Raw genomic sequence first — 14742 nt, 5'->3', positions numbered from 1 at the left:
GATGAAGAAAGTGGTTGGGTGAGTAGATTCTAGCTTCATCTTTTTGCTTCTGTCTTCCTTCTTCTGGTTCTCATCGGTGCTTTCTTTTATCAATTTTCAGTGTTTCGTCTTCTCTTGTTTCTTCGTCGACTTCTTCTCAGCCTTCCGCCGTGCCCTCGAGTTTCAAGCCTCAGGACTCACAACATACTATTGGTGAAGTTGCTGTGGGGGCTTCGGAGCTACCTAGCGAAGTTGCGGACTTGGCCGCCTCGGAGGTGACTGTGGCTATCGTGTCGGGTCCTTCTGAGGGATTGGCTTCGGCTTCCCTGGAAGTTGCTTTGGTCGCTCCTTTTTCACCCCAGCCGGCCTCTCCTTCCCCTTCTCTTGCTTCCGGTGGTCCCTCTTTTACAGGTGACGTGGTGCAACAGTTCGATGCCACCCATCGGCTATCGGAGCTGACCGTAGCCTGGGGGAGCTTGGCGTCCTCTGCGACTTCTTTCGGGGAGAAGCTTCATGTAAGTTTTTTTGAGATTCTTTCTTAGGCCATTTGTTTTGCCTTCGTCCTTACGCCTTATTTTTCTCTTTCTTTAATTATTTAGACTTTCTCTCGTGACCATACCGGCTTCTTCTTTTTGTCTGAAACCGAGAAGAAGTTGTCCTCCGAGGTAAGCTCTCTGAAGACTGACCTTGACCTCCTCCGAGCCGAGTTGGAGACTAAGCGTAAGTCACATCAAAAAGAGGAAAAAGCTCTCCGTGCCCGGGTGGTAGAGGCAGAGAAACAGAGAGATACTGCTGCCCAGGAGTTGGAGAAACAGAAAGATGCTGCTATCCGGGAGGCTTCAAAAAACTCAGAGGCCATGAAGAGCTTGGAAGCCGTGAAGAAAGAATGTAAAGGTATTCCGGGTTCTTTTTGTTTCTTTCAGTATTCAAACCTTTCCCTTCTGCTGACTTGTTGTTTGGTGTCTTGTCCAGCTCTCCAAGTTGAAGGAAAAAAGCTCTCGGAGGGCATTGATGAAATGAAGACTCTTGTTCGTACAAGTCATAACAAGGCTAAGGAGGTAATTACTCATGCTGAGGAAGAACTTGCACTTGCTAAGTTGATCAGGCGTGGAGCTGATAAAGATCTTGTGCAGGCCTAAAAAACTATTGAAGACTTGTCTGGGAAGCTGGCGACGACTACTGAAAATTGGAACGTTTTGTGGAAATCCTTTCGTTCAGTAGCTGATGTTCTCCGGACTCCAGCGAATGATGGGCAATCTTGGGCTCAGTTCATTCCTTGGATTCCGACTCGTTTCCAAGAGTTCACGAAGAAGTGCGCTCAAGTATGTACCAAGAATGTGCTGGCCCAGGTCTGGGTCCTTGCTCCAGAGGCACCTCTGTCCAAGATAGCAGAGGAAGCTGATAGCCAAGAATACCTTGATGCCGTTCAGAGGATGGAGCCTGAGGTCGAAGGTTTAGCCAGTAGGGTTGTAGACAGTCTTAATATTGATATTTCCCTTCCTGATGACAATGCCTGATCCAATTGACCAGCCTCTTGTAATATTACACTCCTCTTCAAATGAAGATTCTTTATTTTCGTTGATGTATTCTTTGCCCGGGTGTGGTCGGAATTACTTGACTTGCTGAGTACTTTGTCCCATTTTCGTCTCTGCTCTGTAAACAACTCTGTGTGTTATCCTGACGAAATCCCTCGATTTGTCGAGTACTTTTCTTTTCTTCCTCTTTTGTGATCCGTCGAGTGCTTTGTCCGCGCTATGACTTGTTAGATGTAGATCTTTGTGTTGACAACCTTTCGTCTGCGCTATGTAAAATGACTCAGCATAGAAAGTTGCCTTGACAATCTTCGGCAGACTTGTTAGATGTAGATCTTTGTGTTGACAACCTTTCGTCTGCGCTATGTAAAATGACTCGGCATAGAATGTTGCCTTGACAAACTTCGGCATCTGAGTGCTTTCTTGAGTGGCGCTTGTGCTTTTCTGAGGAAAAAGTATTCCTATCTGGATGTAGCCCCCGAGCCTCTTGCTTTTTGAAATGAAGAGCTGGAGGGTCTTTTTAAGCTTAATTTCGGTCGACTAGTTTTGGGTGTTAGCTTTTAGCTACCCTCATCGGCGGGATCAAGCGTCTTTTCAGCTATTTTGCTCTCGGCCGGAATGCTCGGGCATGTTTTCAGTCATTTTGCTTTTTGTTTTGGGTGTTAGCTTTTAGCTACCCTCATCGGCGGGCTCAAGCGTCTTTTCAGCTATTTTGCTCTCGGCCGGGATGCTCAGGCATGTTTTCAGCCATTTTGCTTTTTGTTTTGGGTGTTAGCTTTTAGCTACCCTCATTGGCGGGCTCAAGCGTCTTTTCAGCTATTTTGCTCTCGGCCGGGATGCTTAGGCATGTTTTCAGCCATTTTGCTTTTTATTTCGGGTGTTAGCTTTAAGCTACCCTCATCGGCGGGCTCAAGCATCTTTTCAGCTATTTTGCTCTCAGCCAGGATGCTCAGGCATGTTTTTAGCCATTTTGCTTTTTGTTTCGGGTGTTAGCTTTTAGCTACCCTCATCGGCAGGCTCAAGCGTCTTTTCAGCTATTTTGCTCTCGGCCGGGATGCTCAGGCATGTTTTCAGCCATTTTGCTTTTTGTTTCGGGTGTTAGCTTTTAGCTACCCTCATCGGCGGGCTCAAGCGTCTTTTTAGCTATTTTGCTCTTGGCCGGGATGCTCAGGCATGTTTTCAGCCATTTTGCTTTTTGTTTCGGGTGTTAGCTTTTAGCTACCCTCATCGGCGGGCTCAAGCGTCTTTTCAGCTATTTTGCTCTCGGCCGGGATGCTCAGGCATGTTTTCAGCCATTTTGCTTTTTGTTTCGGGTGTTAGCTTTTAGCTACCCTCATCGGCGGGCTCAAGCGTCTTTTCAGCTATTTTGCTCTCGGCCGGGATGCTTACGCATGTTTTCAGCCATTTTGCTTTTTGTTTCGTGAAAACAACTCGTTGAAAGTCATGACAAGACATGCTGTGGATGAATATCATCTTTATTGATCATGAATATAAACTAATACATATGTTGTCGAGGAATATTGTCCTTTGTCGATTGTGAACGTTGGTCCCTTGTGGCTTGCAAATCTGTTTTTTCTTGAGTTGTTTTTACGCGTAGAATCTTCTTAGATGGCTGATGTGCCATGTATTGTTGACTTCTCTTCCATCTTCGTTTATTAACTTGTATGTGCCTGGTCCGGTGACTTTTGTTACAATGAACGGACCTTCCTATGGACTGAGTAGCTTATGTCGTCCGTTAGTTTTTTGTATCCTTCTTAGCACTAAGTCTCCGACTTGTAATGATCGAGGATGGGTACTCTTGTTGTAGTGTCGTCTTAAACCTTGTAGGTATCTGGCTAATTGGAGGGTAGCATTTACTCTGACTTCTTCTGAGCTGTCGAGTTCTAATCTTCTTGTGTGTTCTGCTTCTCCTTCATCGTACTGTTCTATCTTTGGTGATGTCTAGATTAAGTCGGCAGGTAGTACGGCTTCTGACCCGTAAACTAGGAAGAAGGGTGAGTAGCCTGTTGCTCTGCTTATTTGAGTTCATAGCCCCCATACTACTTTAGGTAATTCTTCAATCCATTTGGACCCATAGTCCACTAGTTCTTCGTATAACCTTGGTTTTAATCCGGCTAGTATGAGTCCATTAGCCCTTTCTACTTGTCCGTTGGCTTCTGGATGTGCAACAGACGTGTAGTCTATACTGAAACCACAGTCTTGTGCCCAGCTTTTGAATTCTGTAGCTATGAAGGGGGAGCCTAGATCTGTGATGATTCAATTGGGCATGCCGAAGCGGTGCATAATGTCTTGGATGAACTCGACTGCTTTGGCTGCGCTGTATTTCACGAGTGGTTTGTATTCAATCCACTTGGTGAACTTGTTGATTGCTACAAAGATGTACTCGAAGCCGCCTTTTGCTTTCTTTAGAGGTCCTACTTGATCCAGCCCCCAGCAGGAGAAAGGCCAAGCAGGTGGGATGCAGATAAGACTGTGAGCTGGCACATGGGCTTGTCTTGCAAACATTTGGCAACCTTTGCATTTTCTGACAAGTTCTTCTACATCTTTCAAAGCGGTTGGCCAGTAGAATCCGGTGCGAAATGCTTTGCCAACCAGTGTTCTTGAAGCGGCATGATTTCCATAGCAACCTGAGTGTATTTCGTCTAGGATCTCTTTTCCTTCTTTAAATGAGACACATTTTAGGAGTACTCCTGATGATGCTGCTCTTCTATAAAGTCTATCTCCTACTAGAACATAGTTTTTGCTTCTGCGAACAACTTGGGTGGCTTCTGCTTTATCTGCTAGCAATTTATTTTCTTTGATATAGTCGATGAAAACTTGGCTCCATGAAGTGTTGATTACCAAGATCTAAACGCCTTTAGCCTGAATTTCATGGGTTGTTTCACCAGGTTGTTTGATAGAGGGAACTAATAGCTCTTCTATGAATACGCCGGGTGGAACCTTCGCTCTATCTGATCCGAGCTTGGTGAGGACAACTGCTGCAATGTTGGAATCACGCAGGACGTGTAGAATTTCTAATCCTTGAAAATGTTTTTCAAGTTTTCGTATTTCGGCACAGTAAGCACCCATGTTTTCTTTGGTGCAATCCCAATCTTTGTTGACTTGGTTGATGACTACTGCTGAATCGCCATATACGAGTAATCTCTTTATTCTGAGGGTAATTGCCACTCGTAGCCCGTGGATAAGGGCTTCATATTCTGCTTCGTTATTTGTAGCTTGCCATAATATCTGAAGGACGTACTTGAGGTGTTTTCCTTCTGGAGAAATGAGGAGGACGCCTACACCGGCTCTGCCTAGTTTGAGTGACCCATCAAAATACATCTTCCAGTGGTCAAAGATGGTATTTGATATAGGTTGTTGGATCTCTGTCCACTCGGCAACAAAATCAGCAAGGGCTTGAGATTTGATTGCCTTGCGTGGGGTAAAATCGATATTGAGAGCACCAAGCTCGACTGCCCACTTAGATATGCGCCCTGTGGCATCTTTATTGTGTAGGATGTCTCTGAGTGGAAAATCTGTCACCACGGTAATCTTGTGGCTTTCGAAATAGTGGCGAAGCTTGCGTGAGGTGATAAGTAGAGCGTAGAGTAGTTTTTGTACATGCATGTACCGGATTTTGGATTCTAATAGTACTTTGCTGATGTAGTATACGGGACGTTGCACTTTATACACGCGCCCTTGTTCTTCTCTTTCTATGACTATCGCCGTGCTGATCACGGTAGAAGTCGCTGTAATATATAGCATCATATCTTCATCTTTCTTTGGAGGTATTAGGACAGGCGACGAGGTGAGGTATTCTTTAAGTTTTTTGAAAGCTTCGTCGGCCTCTTTTGTCCACTCGAACTTGTCTGTCTTCTTTAGTAGTTTAAAGAAAGGTAACCCCTTTTCGCCGAGTCTTGATATGAAATGGTTGAGGGCCACCATGCATCCTGTTAGTTTCTGCACATCTTTGATACTTCTAGGTGGGCCCATTTCTGTTATAGCTCGAATTTGTTTGGTGCTGGCTTCAATCCCGCGCTGACTGACCAAAAATCTGAGTAGTTGTCCTGAGGGAACTCCGAATACACATTTATTTGGGTTCAACTTCCATCTCCATCTCTTCAAGTTTTCGAAGGTTTGCTTTAAATCATCAATCAGAGTGTCTGGGTTCTTTGTTTTCACCACTACATCATCCACGTATGCCTCCACATTTTCACCGATTTGGTCCCTAAGGCAAGTTTGGATAGCTCTTTGGTATGTGGCGCCAGTGTTCTTTAGTCCAAACGACATGGTCTTGTAACAGTAAGCACCGAACGGAGTAATGAAAGACGTCTTGCTCTGGTCTTATTCTTTTAATGCGATCTGGTGATACCCTGAATAGCAATCGAGAAAGGATAATAGTGCAGACCCTACTGTTGAGTCAACTATCTGGTCAATGCGTGGTAGCCCGAATGGATCTTTTGGGCAATGTTTGTTGAGATCTATGTAGTCAACGCACATGCGCCACTCGTCCGTGTTCTTCTTCTACACAAGGACTGGGTTTGCTAGCCAGTCTGGATGAAGGATTTCTCTGATGAATCCGGCTGCCATCAGTTTTGTGATTTCCTTTTTAATTGCTGCCTTTTTGTCGGGTGAGAATCATCGTAGCCGTTGCTTTATAGGCTTGGAGCTTTCATTAACATCAATCCTATGCTCAGCCAACTCTCTTGGGACACCTGGCATGTTGTCCGGCTTCCAAGCGAAGATATCTTTGTTGTCCTAAAGAAAGTTGGTGAGCGCGAGTTCCTATTTTGCCGAGAGGTGAGCACTGATGGTTGCTGTTTTGGAGGTATCGCCAGTGCCCAAGTCGATTTGCTTGACGTCGGCTTCTTTTGGTGGTGTGATGATGCTGGGCTTTTTAGCCGGTATTTCTAATTCTTCTTGGCTCATCTCTGCAGCAATTGTGGCTATTTCTTTTCTTCCATTGTCGGCTTGTGCTGCAATTTGGATTGCCTGAACGTCGCAGTCAAAAGCACGCTTCAAATCACTTCGAAGAGAAAGGATACCATTGGGTCCTGGCATCTTAAGCAGTAAGTACGGATAATGTGGTATTGCTATGAATTTTGCCAGTGCTGGGCGTCCGAGGATTGCATGATATGACGAATCGAAGTCTGCGACCTCAAATTTGATAAACTTTGTTCGGTAGTTCGAAGGAGTTCCAAAAGTAATGGGTAAAGTAATTTGTCCGAGCGGCATGGCTGCTTTGCTGGGTACTATTCCATAAAAAGGTGTGCTTGTTGGTGTGATCATCCCGGCGAGTTGTAGTCCTATTTTCCTTAGTGTTTCTGAAAAGATGATGTTGAGTCCGGCTCCCCCGTCGATTAGTACTTTGGTGATAGTCATACCAGCAATAGTTGGATCTAGAACCAGAGGATAATGGCCTATGTTTCCTACGCTAGTCCATTGGTCTTCTCTGGTAAATTGGATAGGATACTGTGACCAATTGAGATATCTTGGTGTAGCCGGTTCTGCTGTCATGATAGTCCGTAGTGCTAGTTTTTCTTGATGTTTGCTTCTGCAATCTAGAGCCTCTAAGAAGATTACTGCTACCGTTCCCCTGGGTTTTTGGAATCCTTTGTCCTCGTGGTTGTCTTCATCTTTTTTCTGAATGTCCTCTTTGGTGTTCTCCTTACTATCTTTTCTTGTGTATCGATCATTGAAAGTGTAGCAATTTCCGATGGTGTGCCTCCCATTAGGGTGCAATGGGCAACATATGTTTTCAATGTTATCATATCTTCTGGGTTTGGAAAACTTCTTTGATTTGTCGGCCATTGCCATGGTATTGTCTGGTCTACGTTTTCTTTCTTGATGTCTGTTATTCCGATGATTTTGCTTGTCCGGGTTGTCATGGTTGCTTCTATCCGGGAACCTCTCTCGTGTTTTTTCTTCTGCAGTAATCATCTTTTCTACTGTTCGTCTGAATTCTTTATTATTTCTCGGATTTTCTTTGCAGAAGTCTTGAAATTGCCACTTAGCCATGATTCCATGAGAGAAAGCTTCAATTACTTCTCGTTCGGTGATGTCATGCACTTGAGCCCGCAGTTCGCCGAATCGTCGATAGTAATTTCTGAGACTTTCACCTCCCTTTTGCTTAAGTCCTTTTAGTTCTGCATGAGTGATTGGGCATGTAATGATTCCTATGAAATTTTCACAAAAAACTCTTTGCAAGTCCTCCCAATTTCTGATAGATCCTGGATTCAATTTGTCGAACCATTGGAGGGGCATGGCTTCTAGTGCCATGGGAAAAAATAGAGCCTTGATATCGTCGTCACCTCTAGCTAGTTCAATTGATTGTGAATATATTCTGAGCCATTGCCTTGGTTCAGTTTTGCCATCATACTTGGAATGGTTAGACGGTTTGAACTTGTGAGGTAATCGTACCGATGCAAGCCTGTTCGCGAAACAGGGGAATCTGTCGTGTGTTCTGGCTTCTTTGAATTCGGACTCGGCACCTCCTTCTGTCCAACTATCATTTTGATGGGAATAATTCTGCGAGGCCGTCTGGGTAGGCACCCTACTCCTGGTCTTTCTTGGTTGTTTAAATTGGTGGCCTTGATTATGTTCCTTCCTACTTCCTCCGTTATGGCTTCCACCTGGCCCAAGTCTTTCGAAAGCGAACTTCCTTTGATTTTGATCTTCTTACCTGTGGGTCGTTGATCTAGCGGGTAGTCTTGATTGGTCTCTCTCTTCATGCGTTCTCGGGATCGTTGATCGGAGCAAGTCTTGGAGCTGTTCATACTTCTCACCGGGATGTGAAGTTGCTCTGAGTTCTTCTAATGCTTCTTGAATCTTATCGTAAGGCGTATTTGCCGTGCGCCTTCCTTCGACTTCTCGTTGTGATTTTCTTCTGTCGTATTCAGCCAACTCTGACTCATATCTGATCCAGGCTTCCCTGTGCTGCCTAGCACGGTGTTGGCGCCCTTGCTTCAACTTGTTTTTTCTTTCTCTAGCTTGTTTCTAACTCTCGGTTTCTCCATTGTAGCCCTGGGCAAAGGGTGATATGTTGGATTCTGATTCATCTGATGACCTGACATCGGGTGCTTCTAGGGGATTTAATGGTGACCGAGGACGTCGAACCATGAGTACTTCCCGTGCATGAGCCGTTCTGTTTTTGGTGTTAGCTTTCATACTGTCGGAGTTGCTGATGACTTCAGTAGATGCCTCGATGTCGCAGATCGAGTCTCCTTCTTGGTAAGGTAGAATAGCTGTTGTTGTTGTGCCGACTAGTTGGGTTCTGCTATCTTCAGGAACAGAACCTGGCCAGTGGATGATACAGTCTTGCGATGTTATCGTTAGCATGAGACCCTCCTAGGCTCCTATCAGTGGTATCCCTAGCATTGGGTTGAAGGATCTTTTGAACTATCCCTGATAGGATTTTGCCATGTTGCCGAGCCCAAACGGAAAAGAATTCGACTTCTTGAAAGAACTCTGAATGTAATTCGAGTTGTTTTGGGTTGTGCTCTGGAATCTTGCTGAAAAAGAACTCGGTTTCTTGAAAGAACTCGGATAAAACTTCACCTTGGACATGGAACTTAAATTCGAGTCGGATGCGCGTAGCCGTGAAATCTGATTTGAATCGGATATTATGTGCTGCGCGAATCTTCTGGTGAGCTGATCCGTCGTAGTTGTCGAAATAGGAAATTCTTCATGATGATCCGGATCTTTGAGGAGGTGGCCTTGAAGCTTGCCGTAGTTGTCTGCCTCGCAGATCTATGAGCCGAAGATGAAAGTTGATCCCGTCAGGAAGATCATGTTATCGAGGTCCATCGAGCTCTCGGATGCAAAGTCGTCGAAAGCCCCTACCTGGCGCGCCAGCTATCGATGTTTTACCACCGATAGCCTGCCACGGGGGTCCTCGAGGCAGTATGTTCAGGCTTCAGCGTATGCTGAACTCGATGGTGAACGCAAGAGACAGTCGATTTATCCTGGTTCAGGCCCTCGATCGTAGATCGAGTAACAGCCCTATGTCCAGCCGGCGTTAGCCTCTGTGTTGGATTGATTATGAAGTGTCGTACAATTGTTGTCTTGTTTTTTTCTCTAGGAGCCCTGCCCTCCTTTATATAGTCAGGAGGCCAGAGTCCTAGTCAGTTTACAATGAGAGTTCCTAGTAGGATTACTGAATAGTACTACTACTAAGATTACATGGGAAGAATCCTAGTTAGACTAGATCTTCTCTCTCCCTTGCGGGGTATCCTGTGGGTCCCACATCGACACCTTCATCACATTTCTTATCAAACTTGCTCAATCTAGTGCCTTTCTTTAAGATATAACATTTGCAATCAAAGACTCAAAAATATGCAATGTTGGGCTTTCTACCATTCAAGAGCTCATATGGTGTCTTCTCTTTCAATGGGTGACAATAGAGGCGGTTGCTACAATAGCAAGTCGTGTTGATAGCTTCGGCCTAAAAAGATTGACTCACATTGTAATCACTAAGCATAGACCTTGCCATATCAATGAGTGTTCTATTCTTCCTCTCAACAAAGTCATTTGATTGTAGAGTGTACTTGGCCAAGAATTAATGTCTAATTCTAAATTCATCATACAACTCATCAATTCTAGTGTTCTTGAACTCACTACCATTGTCACTTCTAACTCTCTTGATGGTTGTTTCAAACTCATTGTGAATGCCCTTGACAAATTATTTGAATGTTGCAAACACATCACTTTTATCTACTAGAAATAATGCTCATGTGTATCTAGTGTAATCATCCACTATCACAAAGCCATATTTATTACCACCAATGCTAGTGTATTGTGTTGGCTCAAACAAATCCATGTGTAATAACTCAAATGCTTTACTAGTGCTCATCATGCTTTTCTTAGGATGGATGTTTCCAACTTGTTTGCTGGCTTGACAAGAGCTACAAAGTTTATCCTTCTCAAACACATCTTTTAAGCCTCTAACCAAGTCATACTTAACCAATCTATTCAACTGTTTCATTTCAACATGACCAAGCCTTCTATGCCATAACCAAACCATGCTAGCCTTAGTGAACAAACATGTAGATAATTTAGCTTCACTAGTATTGAAATCAACCAAGTATAGATTCTTATATCTAAAGCCTTTGAAGATTAAATTAGAGCCATCTACGCTTATGATCTCTACATCATCTACCCTAAATATGTATTTGAATCTAAGATCACACAATTGAGCCACGGATAGCAAATTGAAGTTCAAGCTCTCTACTAGCAACATATTGGAAATACTCATGTTATTGGATATTGCAATCTTACCAAGCCCTTTGACCTTGCCTTTGCCATTGTCACCAAATGTGATATTATCATAACCATCATTGCCATTAGTGTTGATTGAGTTGAATATTCTTGCATCACCGGTCATGTGTTGATTGCACCCACTATCAAGAACCCAATGCATTCCTCCGGCTTTGTAATTGACCTATAAAAGAAGATCAATTCTTTTTAGGTACCCAAACTTACTTGGGTCCTTGAAGGTTAGTTACTAAGCTCTTTGGTACCCAAATAACTTTCTTCTTTGAGCCCATCCATGGTTTACCAATGAACTTAGCCTTTACACCATTTGCACCCTTTGTAAGCATATAAAAAGAATCAAGCTTAATAGAGGATACATTAACATTTTTGCTCTTATTTTTGTATTCATGCTCTTTATGACCAACTTGCTTGTAACTAGTGCAAAATCGACCATTGTTCTTTACAAAACTAGTCTTATGAGGAGCAAAAGCCGCCTTGTCTTTCTTGGGGGTATAGCCCAATCCCTCTTTATAGAGAGAAGCTCTTTGGCTACCCAAGCACATAAGCAAGCAGTCCTCACCACCATAGACCTTAGCCAAGGTGTGAGTGAGCTTATTGACCTCTTTCTTGAGGTTCTCATTCTCAACCATTAGTGAGGCATCATAAGTGAAACCGTCACTACTAGATGAGATAGAAATAGAAGTACTACAAGAAGGATTAATGGGAGGAACAATGATAGACATAGATAATGATTCATCAATTATATCACAAGTTAATCCTACATTACAAGTCTCAACATGCTTCTTTTTATTTTGCTCATTAAGCAAAGAGGAATGAGCCATTTCTAGCTTTTTGTGAGCCTTGCCAAGCTTCTTATGGGCTTCCTCTAGCCTCTCATGAGTTGCTTTGAGCTCATAAAGGGCTTACTTAAGGGCTTTTACCTCCTCATTCAAGCTCTTGCATTCCCTTCTCTTAATGTCAAAGTGTTCGTTAGTATCTTTTAGCATGTCCAATAATTCATCTTTAGTAGGTTCATCATCATCACTATCACTATCATTTTCATTATCATGTTCATCATCACTTCCATCATCACAAGTTTGTACCTTAGTGGCCTTAGCCATAAAGCATGATGGAGTGTCGAAGAGAGAAGGCTTTTCATTGATAGCAATGCTTGCAAGTGCCTTCTTCTTGGTGGTCTTGTCTTCATCACTATCATCATCATCACTTGAGGAAGCATCACTATCCCAAGTGACCACATATGAACCACCCTTCTTCTTCTTGAAGGTCATCTTGTCCTTCTTCTCTTTCTTTTCCTTTTTGTCCTTCATGTTCTTCTTGTTGTCATCATCATTGTCGCTATTGTACAGACATTGAGCAACAAGATAATCTTTGCTTCCACATTTGAAGCACCTTCTTGACTCTTCCTTGTTCTTGGATGAAGATTTCTTTCTTTTAGCACGGTACCCTTTCTTCATCATAAACTTGCCAAATTTCTTGACAATGATATCTTCTCATCATCATCATTCCATGAGCCATCATCTTCACTTGATGTATCTTGCTTTGCCTTGCCCTTGGATGATGTGGCCTTGAATGCCACTCTTTTCTTCTTCTCATCCTTCTTTTCATCTTTCTTCTCCTTCTTTTCTTCCTTCTCATCATCATCTCTATATGTATCATCGGTCATTATATCTCCCAACACTTGGTTTGGTGTCATGGTGTCCAAACCACTCCTCACTAGAATAGTGACCAATGTGTCAAATCTTGAAGGCAAACATCTCAAGAACTTGTGGGAGAAGTCCTTGTCCTTCACCTCTTCTCCAAGTGCTTTAAGATCATTGACAAGCACTTAAAGCCTATGGAACATCTCTGGCACACTCTTATCCTCCATCTTGAAGCTTGCAAACTTCTCTTTAAGAATATATACCTTTGCACCCTTCACGGCTTGAGTGCCTTCAAATGATTCCTCCAATTTCTTCCATGCCTCATGAGCTCTCTCAATATTCTTGATTTGCTCAAATGTTCTTTCATCCAAAGCACCATGGATGGCACTAAGAGCAATGTCATTATTTTGGAGTAGTATTTCTTTGGCGGCGGTGGGAGCCTTTTCATCTTCAATCTTAATCTTTGTCTCTACCATCTTCCAAACCTTCCTATTGATTGACTTGATATAAGTTGTCATCTTAGCCTTCCAATAGGGATAGTTGGAGCCATCAAATTGGGGTGGCTTCTTTGCGTTGTTGATTTGAGCCATTTTTACACCAAAGGTTGTTAAGCCTCAAATCATGGTGACCTTGGCTCCAATACCACTTGAAAGGTCCTAATAGCTAGAGGGGGGCTGAATAGCCTATTAAAAATTTCTACAACAATACTAAACAAACCGATTAGACAATTATGAGGCGAAGCAAGTGTTGTGCTAGCCTACTAAAATAGCAAGCCACCTACCACAATTCTAGTTTATATAGTTTCTATTCACACAATAGCTATGTCACTACACTAAGTTAGTATGCTCTCAATGGCTAACTAAAGAACCACACTAACCAAACTAACAAGCTCTCACAACTAGCTACACTAAAGAGCTTGACAACTAGTTTGCGGTAATGTAAAGAGAGTGAGCAAGAAGGTTATACCGCCGTGTCGAGGAAGGAGCCAATCAATCACAAGAATGAATAACAATAAAGACCAATCACCTCGGAATCAAATGATGAACACAATGATTTTTTTACCGAGGTTCACTTGCTTGCCGGCAAGCTACTACTTGTGGCGATTCACTCACTTGGAGATTCACGCGCTAATTGGCATCACACGCCAAACCCTCAATAGGGTACCGCACAACCAACATAAAATGAGGATCACACAAGCCACGAGCAGTTCACTAGAGTACCTTTTGGCTCTCCACTGGGGGAATGTCAAGAACCCCTCACAATCACCACGATCGGAGCCGGAGACAATCACCACCCTCCGCTCGACGATCCTCGCTGCTCCAAGCCATCTAGGTGGTGGCAACCACCAAGAGTAACGAGCGAATCCCATAGCGAAACACGAACACCAAGTGCCTCTAGATGCAAACACTCAAGCAATGCATTTGGATTCTCTCCCAATCTCACAAAGATGATGAATCAATGATGGAGATGAGTGGGAGGGCTTTGGCTAAGCTCACAAGGTTGCTATGTCAATGCAAATGGCCAAGAGAGTGAGCTTGAGCCAGCCATGGGGCTTAAATAGAAGCCCCACAAAATAGAGCCGTTGTACCCCTTTATTGGGCATAACACGGGATGACTGGACGCTCCGGTCATATTGACCGGACGCTGGACCTCAACGTCTGGTCATGCGATGCGTGCCACGTGTCCCCTCTCTTCAAATGTTGATCGTCCAATCTCAATGGTTAAGTGAAGACCAGACGCAGCAGCTCAAAGTGACCGGACGCTGAACCCCAGCGTCCGGTCATTTCCAGCAAGCATCCAGAGACAACTTTTCATGACCGGACACGTCCGATCATGCTCGACCGGACTCACCCAGCGTCCGGTCACGCGGTGACTCTTCTATGCGCTGCCACATCAGCCGGACCAGACGCACTCTGTCAGTGTCCGGTCAGAGACTGACGCTGCGCGCCCTCTGCTGCCACTGTCTGGACGCACCGGTCCAACCGAGACCAGCGTTCGGTCACTTATAGTGACCTCAGTCTTTTCTGTCTAGGGCGCCGGTGGCACCGTTGGACTGTCTGCACTCTACGGGCGGACACTCCGCCGGTGAAGTTCCTAACCCTTGCTCAAATATGCCAACCACCAAGTGTATCACCTTGTGCACATGTGTTAGCATATTTTCACAAACATTTTCAAGGGTGTTAGCACTCCACTAGATCCTAAATACATATGCAATGAGTTAGAGCATCTAGTGGTACTTTGATAACCGCATTTCGATACGAGTTTCACCCATCTTAATAGTACGGCTATCAAACCTAAATGTGATCACACTCTCTAAGTGTCTTGATCACCAAAACAAA

This window comes from Miscanthus floridulus, chromosome 5 (assembly GCF_019320115.1).
Source record: "Miscanthus floridulus cultivar M001 chromosome 5, ASM1932011v1, whole genome shotgun sequence".
NCBI classification, from domain to species: domain Eukaryota; kingdom Viridiplantae; phylum Streptophyta; class Magnoliopsida; order Poales; family Poaceae; genus Miscanthus; species Miscanthus floridulus.
Note: the sequence above shows the minus strand (reverse complement) of the source record.